Below are 10,952 nucleotides of genomic sequence, written 5' to 3'. Positions count from 1 at the left end.
GTCCCTCTGGAGCTAATGGTGTCCAGTAGCCAAGAAGCCCAAGCTGGCTGCAAGCAGGCAGGTTCGCTTCTTCTCCCCTTAGTCCCTCGATGCAGTGAGCCTGTTGCCAGCAGGTCTCACTGAAAATAAAAAACCTAAAACTAAACTTTCACTAAGAAGCTCAGGAGAGCCCCTAGTGTGCACCCTTCTCGGCCGGGCACAAAAATCTAACTGAGGCTTGGAGGAGGGTCATAGGGGGAGGAGCCAGTGCACACCAGGTAGTCCTAAAGCTTTACTTTTGTGCCCAGTCTCCTGCGGAGCCGCTATTCCCCATGGTCCTTACGGAGTTCCCAGCATCCACTAGGACGTCAGAGAAATATATATATATACACACACACCACCACATATAGTACACTCACAAGTGCACACTACACACACACAAAGTACACCCACCCACCACCCCCACATATACAAACACACAGTACACACTATACACACACACACACACACACACACACACACACACACACACACACACACACACACACACACACAGTACACCCCCACAAAGTACACACACACACACACACACACACACACACACACACACACACACACACACACATACACACATATAGTATACACACATTCAGCACACATACAGTACACACACATACTGTATACATACACAGTACACACACATACAGTATACACATACTGTACAGTACACACACAGTATACACACCACACATACAGTATACACACACAGTACACACACACATACAGTATACACACACCACACCACACATACAGTATACACACACAGTACACACACACACACATACAGTATACACACACCACACCATACATACAGTACACACACACACACACACACACACACACACACACACACACACACACACTATTGATTCCCCTAAACAAGAAGCCATTAAACTTACCAGGCTTCCTGCATCAGCAGCAGCTCCCCGTACAGCCTGGGGGCGGAGCTTGGGCCTGTGAGTGACAGACTCGGGCCCTGAGTGAAGGAGAGACTGGAGGGGAGGGGCTGCTACCACACTGCCTGCACGGATCTCAGGTGAGTGCTGGAGCCGGGGGAGGAGATGCACGGGAGAGAGGATGGCCGCTGGCAGTCTGTGACAGGAAAGAGATTTTTCCTGTCACTGCTGTCACTCCTGTGGGCCTATTTTCAATTTTTCAATGGGGGGCCTGGAGCTGCAGCTCCATCCGCCCCATTGTTAATCCGGCCATGACGACAGAGAGAGAGAGACGGGGGAGAGAGTGACGACAGGGAGAGAGTGATGACAGTGATGACAGGGAGAGTGACGACAGAGGGAGAGTGACGACAGGGAGAGTGACGACAGTAAAGACAGGGAGAGTGACGACAGGGAGAGTGACGACAGTGACGACAGGGAGAGTGACGACAGTGTGAGTGACGAGTGTGACGACAGGGAGAGTGACGACAGGGAGGGTGACGACAGGGACAGTGACAGTGACGACAGGAACAGCAGGGAGTGAGGTGACAAAAGGGGAACATTACCTTATTTGTTGCTGGCAGCAGTGAGTTGGCGCCGGGCGGCTGGTGAGCGGGGACGGCGGCCGGCTGGTGAGCGGGGCCGGCGGCCAGCTGGGAGCGGGGCCGGCGGCTGGCTGGTGAGCGGGAGCAGCGGGCGGATGGTGAGCGGCGTGCGCGGGCGGCTGGCAGCGGTGAGCGGCTGTGAGCTAATACAGCGCTCTACATAGCCGCCGGCCGCCGCGCACGGACAGGGAGCACCATGTGCAGCAGGATGGCCACTTCCCTCGCCTCCTGCTGCACTTTCTGGGCTCATTTCCGGGTCAGTGGAAGAAGTGGCGGTATACCATACCGCCGTATACCGCCCCACTTCGACCACTGTATATATATATATAGAGAGAGAGAGAGATCTATATACACCTATACAGTATATATAATTACACACACACATTGGGTCCAGCTCTGAGTCAGGCCCATTATGTGTGTATGTCAGCATACATTCCTATGGGAATGTAGTGCCGACACTTCAGACACAGAAGAGGAAAATCTGTTTTATTACCATCTGGAGATGGAGATAAGTTTGTTTAAAGAAAAAGAGATAAATTATCTCTTCTCCAGTTTATATAAATATGGTCACAAGATGGGTTAGGTTTGGGTGACCGGCAGTCAGGAGACTTGGATATGGCCGGTGGGGAAGGGGGGCAAGCGCATCGAAGCCCCTTTCGCTCATCACATAGCGGGTTTGGGGCTCGCCACAGGTTCTATTCCCACTCTTTGGGTATCGTGGACACCCACAAGTGGGAACAGTCCCTGTTGGTTGGCATGCCGACCAGTGGGCTGTTGTTTGTGCGGGATCCCGGCGTCGTCATTGTGACCGGCTGTCTCCCCTTAATTCCCTTTGCCGAGAGGGAATTTCCCATAATGCACTGTGTCAACGTCACCATCTATTGGGAATAGTAATCTGTGGCAAGCAAAGTAAGACTCCAGGCCCAAAGTGTAGCGAGGGTATAATTGAGCCAAAAAAACTGAAAATAACTTACAACAAACCTAAATTGGAGAAAAAATAAAAATGCTGTCACGTCATAAGACAACCTCCGCCCTCACCTGATGTCACATCCGGGTCCTTAAGGCGATGGGGATATAGATTCTACCCACACTAATGCATATACAGGTTAGGAGAGGAGGGGACATAATGATGCACATACAGACCAGAAGGGGAGGAGAGGGGGCATGTAATGCATATAATGTTAAGGACACACTCCTTTTCAGTGGCCATGCCCCCTTTTTTGGCGCACACACAACAGTACTCCCGTTTCATTTCACATACCCCCACTTCAAAATTCCCACTTCTACGACCAGTGGGGTGATTCTCCAGAAAGTGAGCATAAAGTCCTGTGCATCACACGCTTAAAAAAATATTTTCCTTTTAAACTGGTCTGTTAAGAAATTGTTGTTATGTGAAAACTTAATTGCTTAGTACCAATTCCTTACTCTATAACTTAAGACCCACTTAAATGTTGATATTTTGGAGAAGTATGTAATTTTTGTGTAGCTGTCCCGTGCATCACGGAGAATTGCCAACTGTATGTATGTGTGTATGGGTCTGTTGCTCTGCTCCTCTATTAAGTGGTTGAATGGCACTAGCTATGACCTCCATGGAGCATGGAGATAGCCACACCCACGGCACAGGCCACACACCCCATTTAGACCACCCCCACCGCAGCACTTGTCACTCATCTTGCCAAGGCACACAATAGGCCCCTCATAAATTTCAGCTCCAGGCCCATGTGGACCTTAATCTGGCACTGAGTAAGGGGGTATCTGAGATTGTGGGCTAGATGCATCATCGTTTGGAAAGAGATAACATGGAGAGTGAAAAAGTACCAGCCAATCAGGTCCTAACTACCATGTCACAGGCTGTGTTTGAAAAATGTCAGTTAGGAGCTGATTGGCTGGTACTTTTTCACTCTCCATTTTATCACTTTTCAAGCGATGCTGCATCTGGCTTAATGTGTCTCGGGCTACCCTCCTTCAAGGGGCCATCCACAATGACCACAAAGGATGAGTTGAAGGAGGTGGCAGTGTAATGTCCTAGCAGGAGGTGGGGCTACCCAGTACAGAGCACAACCCTGATTCCTGCAGTGTGACATGGCAGATAGAAAGGATGAAACTGCCACAATCCTCATTCAGTGACAGCTACCAATCTGCATGGTATGAGGGGCATTAACATCTATTGCGTCTGTGTTACTGTACTGTATGTGTCTGTGCATATACTGTATGCGTCTGTGTAACTATGCACTGTATGTGTCTGTGCATATATGTGTCTATGTATATATGTGTCTGTGTGACTATGGGGGCCATTCCGAGTTGATCGCTGCAGTCAGATAGTCGCCGCCTATGGGGGAGTGTATTTTCGCTTTGCAAGTGTGCGAATGCCTTTGCAGCCGAGCGGTACAAAAACAGTTTGTGCCGTTTCTGAGTAGCTCTGGACTTACTCAGCTGCTGCGATCACTCCAGTCTTTTTGGTCCCGGAATTGACGTCAGACACCTGCCCTGCAAACGCTTGGACACGCCTGCATTTTCCCAAACACTCCCAGAAAACGGTCAGTTGACACCCATCAACGCCCTCTTTCTGTCAATCACCTTGTGATTGACTGTGCGAATGGATTCTTCGTTAAATCCATCACCCAGCAACGATACGCTTTGTACCTGTACGAAGCGCCTGCGCATTGCGGTGCATACGCATGTGCAGTTTTGCCGAGTTTTTTAACCTGATCACAGCGCTGCAAAAAGTTGCTAGCGAGCGATCAACTCAGAATGACCCCCTTTGTACTGTATGTGTCTGTGTATCTCTATATATTTGTCTAACTGTATATACTGTATATGTCTATGGGGTCTATTTACTAAGCCTTGGATGGAGATAAAGTCGCTGGAGATAAAGTACCAGCTCCTAACTGCTATGCCACAGGCTGTGTTTGAAAAATGACAGTTAGGCGCTGATTGGCTGGCACTTTATCTCCAGCGACTATCTCCATCCAAGGTTTAGTAAATAGCCCCTATGATGTAACTGTATATATGTGTCTGTGTATATGTATCTGAGTAACTGTATATGTTTGTGTAACTGTGTATATATGTGTCTGCATCCATAGGCAGAACTCCTGGATGCATAGTGGGCGGGCATGTGGGCAGGCAATTCTGTATTAGGCTGGGACGCAGTGGCGGTTCTTGCCACGGGCAAGCGGTACTTTTGCCCGGGGCGCCGCCTTCCGGAGGGCGCCGCCGCCTTCCGAAGGGCGCCGGCGGCATCCGGAGGGTGCCGCACCAGGGCAAGATCCGCCACTGTGCCCCCCGCAGTGCCCTGCTGTGCCCCCCCCCCCCCCGCTTTGAAGGGAACCAGACGCGTAGCGTCTAGTTTCCCTTCATTGAGAGGACTTTAGTTGTGTGGTGCGCGATGACGTTATAGCGCACCGCACAGCAAAGGTCCTCTTCATGAAGGGAAACTAGACGGTACGGTCTAGTTTCCCTTCATGTAGAGGACCTTTGCTGTGCGATGCGCGATGACGTCATCGCGCGCCGCACAGCATAGTGGCACAGACACTAGGGGTCATAATTGACCTCTAGTGTCTATGCTGTTCTATGGGAGAGATGTAATAACGTCTCTCCCATAGATCGAAGAGAGAAGAGCGGCGCCGCCGGCGGATGGGGGTCTGCAGCGGTCTGGATCAGGAACGGGGATGGTAAGTATACTTTTTTCTTTTCTTTTTTCTTTCAGCGTCGTGACCACGCCCCCATTCGAAGCCACGCCCCCATATTTTGCCCGGGGCGCCACAAGACTAAGAACCGGCCCTGCTGGGACGCTCTCAGTATTATATGGTGGTCACTGTGACACTCATTATATGATAATGCTATGCTCTCTATTGTCCTTCAATGGGCCTTATTCAGACCTGATCGCTGGGCAGCGACTTTCGTTGTCCTGCGATCAGATAGTCGCTGCCTACAGGGGGAGGGTATTTGAGCTGTGCAAGTGTGCAGTCTCTGCGCAGCCCAGGACTTACTCAGCCGCTGCGATCACTTCAGCCTGTTCGGGACGGGACCAGAATTGACGTCAGACACCCTCCCTGAAAATGCTTGGACACGCCTGCGTTTTTCCAGACATTCCCAAAAAACGGTCAGTTGCCACTTACAAATGCCCTCTATCTGTCAATCTCCTTGCGTTTGCCCATGCAATCGCTTTTTTCGCACCATCCCATCGCTATGCACCGATGCCCGATGCAGGCGTCCAACGTGCCTGCGCATTGCGGTGCATACGCATGCGCAGTTCAGACCTGATCACAGGCTGTGAGAAAACACAGCCTACTGATCACATCTGATTTACCCCCAATGTTTGCATTGTTATATATATTATTTGGTAGTCTCTAAAATGCTTTCCGCATTGTCTGGCAATCACAAAATATGCTTTATGTTGTGTTTGGCAGTCACTAAATGCTCTCAGTATTGTGATTATTAGATTGTTCTCAGTATTGTCTGGCAGTCATAAAATAGCTCTCTGTGTTGTCTGGCGGTCACAAAATTGCTGTCAGTATTCTTTGACAGTCATTAAAATGCTCTGTATTATCCGGAGCTCACAAAGATTGCAGATGGAATGACCAATTTCTAAACTACTGTGCAATCGTTATTGGCTGAGATTTTACTCTGTACATGTGTCAAATTAGCAGTCCAAAGTTGCATGGATCTGCAGCCATGGGCAAACGTGAATGGTTACATATTAGCGGAAAACGGCTTTAACCACTTATCTGACAATTTATTTCGGCGAAAACCGCTCCGAAATTGTCGTTTATTTATTAGTGAATTAGGTGAAGAACAATAATTTAACCCTATCCCAAATGCTTTTAGTTAAAAAAAAAAAAAGGCCAGGTGTTTGTGTTGTCCACTTGTGTCGCTTAGCTTAGTCATCCAGCAACCTTGGTGCAACCTTTTGGCCTAAAAACAATATTGTGAGGTGTGAGGTGTTCAGAATAGACTGGAATAGACAGAATAGAGTGGAAATGATTGTTATTGAGGTTAATAATACCGTAGGAGTAAAATTACCCCCAAATTCTGTGATTTTAGCTGTTTTATGTTTTTTTTCTTCAAAAATCACCCAGATCCAAAACCAAAATACGCAAGGGTGGTTTTGGCAAAACCAAGCCAAAACCAAAACACGAAAATGGAATTAGAACCAAAACCAAAACACAAAATAACAAAAAGTGCCCGCCGCACATCTCTAGAGAGATAAGACACATATATACAGGAGGTCAAGAGACACACATACACAGGTAGCTACATATACTGTAGAGATACACACATATACAGGGGGGGGGGGGGGGGTAGTCACATATAGAGATAAACACAACAGTGAGTTTCACACACAGCCAGAAGAACTGGGGCACACAACAATGCATTTCCCTAAAGTCTTGAACTCATTTTGCTGTAGGGACAGCAGCAGCTTCCGTCATGCATTGTGACTGGCTCTGGACTGCACACGCCAGACGTGTATGTTTAGACTTGATTTATATTATTAGTTAGGTTTTAAGCCTGGAGAGCATATTTGCTAATAACAGTAAGATAATTAACACAGAGCAAGATAGTAGCTTTCTACACACAAAAAAGTAGATAAAATGCCAAACTGGGCTATGAAATGAAATGTGACATTGAATGTCAATAAATATGGAGTTATGCACTAAGGGGGTCACTTCGAGTTGATCGCTCGCTAGCTATTTTTTTACAGCGCTGCGATCAGATAGTCGCCGCCTATAGGGGAGTGTATGTTTGCTTTGCGAGTGTGCGAACGCTTGTGCAGCCGAGCGGTATAAAAAAGTTTTGTGCAGTTTCTGCTTAGCTCAGAATTTACTCAGCTGCTGTGATCACTTCAGCCTGTTCTTGTCCGGAATTGACGTCAGATACCCGCCCTGCAAACGCTTGGACACGCCTGCGTTTTTCCAAACACTCCCTGAAAATGGTCAGTTGACACCCACAAACGCCCTCCTCCTGTCAATCTCCTTGCAATCAGCTGTGCGAATGGATTCTTTGTTAAATCCATCGCTCAGCAACGATCCGCTTTGTACCCGTACGACGTGGCTGCGCATTGCGGTGCATATGCATGCACAGTTGTGACCTGGTTGCAGCGCAGTGAAAAATCCTAGCGTGCGATCAGGTCAGAATGACCCCCTAAAGTCCTAGTAGTAACTGTGCTACTTACACATGATACTGAATACAGTTTTTGTGGAAAACTGAGATGGAAAAGAGATTAGAAATGGTTGGCTAGATGCATCATCGCTTGGAAAGTGATAAAATGGAGAGTGAAAAAGTACCAGCCAATCAGCTCCTAACTGCCATGTCACAGGCTGTGTTTGAAAAATGGTAGTTAGGAGATGATTGGCTGGTACTTTTTCACTCTCCATTTTATCACTTTCCAAACGATGATACATCTGGCCCACTATCTGATAGAAAGCTGAGAAGAACACTGTGCCAGGTAGCGGATGCAAAGGCACAGAAAATCACAAGATTCATATAATATCTGCTTGATTACCACTTACTGGAAGCATTGGTGTGTTGCTTCAGAAATCTCATTGTAAGATGTATATCCCATAGAAGAACTCCATATGATTCTGGGGCATTCTACAGCACCGTCAAGGCTGTTTCTAGCCAATTTGGCTCCCAGTGCGAACACAAAAAAAAGTCCCCCCACTCCGCCTGCCCCATAGTGATTGGGGGGAGGGGGGGGGGGGGGGAAGTATGTGTGCGCCAGAGGTGCACGTGCCCCAGAAAACGGGGCATGGTCTTACTGAAGTGGGCATGGTCTTGCTAAATTGGGCATGGTCTTGCTGGAAAATGCTACCTTAACCACATTATGTCCCAAACAGTAATGCCACTAGCACCATATTATGCCCCACACTGTAATGACCCTTGTACCATATTAAACACCACACAGTAATGCCCCTTTCACCTTACTATGCCCCACACAGTAATGCCCCTAGCACCATAGTACATCCCACTCAGTAATGCCCCTTGCACCAAAGAATGCCGCACACAGTGATGTCAGCACACAGTAATGCCCCTTGCACCATGCCTCACTTAGTAATAATCACATCAATGCCCCTTAAAATTGGCACTGTACCTGGCCAGTGCCGTAACTAGGCATTTTAGCAATTCATACTACGGTGCACAGTAGTCTACATTATTCAAATTACGCTGCACAGTAGCGCCACTACACCAGGTAGAGCCCCTTTTATACATTACAGCAGACAGCGTCCCCCTTTTTACACATTACAGCAGACAGTCCCCCTTTTTACACATTGCGGCAGCCAGTCCCCCTTTTTACACATTGCGGCAGCCAGGCCCCCTTTTTACACATTGCGGCAGCCAGTCCCCCTTTTTACACATTGCGCAGCCAGGCCCCCTCTTTGCACATTGCGGCAGCCAGTCCCCCTTTTTACACATTGCGGCAGCCAGTCCCCCTTTTTACACATTGCGGCAGCCAGTCCCCCTTTTTACACATTGCGGCAGCCAGGACCCCTTTTTACACATTGCGGCAGCCAGTCCCTTTTTACACATTGCGGCAGCCATTCCCCCTTTTTACACATTATGGCAGCCAGTCCCCCTTTTTACACATTGTGGCAGCCAGTCCCCCTTTTTACACATTGCGGTAGCCAGGACCCCTTTTTACACATTGCGGCAGCCAGGACCCCTTTTTACACATTACGGCAGCCGGTCCTCCTTTTTACACATTGCGGCAGCCGGGACCCCTTTTTACACATTGCGGCAGCCAGGCCCCCTTTTTACACATTGCGGCAGCCAGGCCCCCTCTTTACACATTGCAGCAGCCAGGCCCCCTTTTTACACATTGCGGCAGCCAGGCCCCCTCTTTACACATTGCGGCAGCCAGGCCCCCTTTTTACACATTGCGGCAGCCAGGCCCCCTTTTTACTAGAGATGAGCGGGTTCGGTTTCTCTGAATCCGAACCCGCCCGAACTTCATGTTTTTTTTCACGGGTCCGAGCGACTCGGATCTTCCCGCCTTGCTCGGTTAACCCGAGCGCGCCCGAACGTCATCATGACGCTGTCGGATTCTCGCGAGGCTCGGATTCTATCGCGAGACTCGGATTCTATATAAGGAGCCGCGCGTCGCCGCCATTTTCACACGTGCATTGAGATTGATAGGGAGAGGACGTGGCTGGCGTCCTCTCCATTTAGATTAGGGTTGAGAGAGAGAGAGAGAGATTGACCTGAGGCTGTGATACTGTAGAAGAGAGTGCAGAGTTTAGTGACTGACGACCACAGTGACCACCAGACAGTGCAGTTGTTTGTTTTATTTAATATATCCGTTCTCTGCCTGAAAAAAACGATACACACAGTGACTCAGTCACATACCATATCTGTGTGCACTGCTCAGCCCAGTGTGCTGCATCAATGTATATATATATCTGACTGTGCTCAGCTCACACAGCTTATAATTGTGGGGGAGACTGGGGAGCACTGCAGTGCCAGTTATAGGTTATAGCAGGAGCCAGGAGTACATAATATTATATTAAAATTAAACAGTGCACACTTTTGCTGCAGGAGTGCCACTGCCAGTGTGACTAGTGACCAGTGACCTGACCACCAGTATATATAATATTAGTAGTATACTATCTCTTTATCAACCAGTCTATATTAGCAGCAGACACAGTACAGTGCGGTAGTTCACGGCTGTGGCTACCTCTGTGTCGGCACTCGGCAGCCCGTCCATAATTGTATATACCACCTAACCGTGGTTTTTTTTTCTTTCTTTATAGTCATACTAGTTACGAGTATACTATCTCTTTATCAACCAGTCTATATTAGCAGCAGACACAGTACAGTGCGGTAGTTCACGGCTGTGGCTACCTCTGTGTCGGCACTCGGCAGCCCGTCCATAATTGTATATACCACCTAACCGTGGTTTTTTTTCTTTCTTTATACATACATACTAGTTACGAGTATACTATCTCTTTATCAACCAGTCTATATTAGCAGCAGACACAGTACAGTGCGGTAGTTCACGGCTGTGGCTACCTCTGTGTCGGCACTCGGCAGCCCGTCCATAATTGTATATACCACCTAACCGTGGTTTTTTTTTCTTTCTTTATACATACATACTAGTTACGAGTATACTATCTCTTTATCAACCAGTCTATATATTAGCAGCAGACACAGTACAGTGCGGTAGTTCACGGCTGTGGCTACCTCTGTGTCGGCACTCGGCAGCCCGTCCATAATTGTATATACCACCTAACCGTGGTTTTTTTTTCTTTCTTTATACATACATACTAGTTACGAGAATACTATCTCTTTATCAACCAGTCTATATATTAGCAGCAGACACAGTACAGTGCGGTAGTTCACGGCTGTGGCTACCTCTGTGTCGGCACTCGGCAGCCCGTCC

General features: G+C 48.3%; 1 long non-coding RNA gene across 1 annotated transcript in view; it reads left to right on the top strand.

Moving 5' to 3' along the window:
• Positions 1-1,000: 1,000 nt before the first annotated feature.
• The window catches only part of LOC134920857 (uncharacterized), a 353,005-nt gene continuing 343,053 nt past the window's right edge, over positions 1,001-10,952 (top strand). Inside the window, exon 1 of the long non-coding RNA XR_010177468.1 lies at positions 1,001-1,075. This is a non-coding gene — a long non-coding RNA (uncharacterized LOC134920857). The remainder of the gene's footprint in view (positions 1,076-10,952) is intronic.

Source organism: Pseudophryne corroboree, chromosome 1, assembly GCF_028390025.1.
Source record: "Pseudophryne corroboree isolate aPseCor3 chromosome 1, aPseCor3.hap2, whole genome shotgun sequence".
NCBI lineage: Eukaryota > Metazoa > Chordata > Amphibia > Anura > Myobatrachidae > Pseudophryne > Pseudophryne corroboree.
This window is presented reverse-complemented; position numbering and strand designations above follow the sequence as displayed.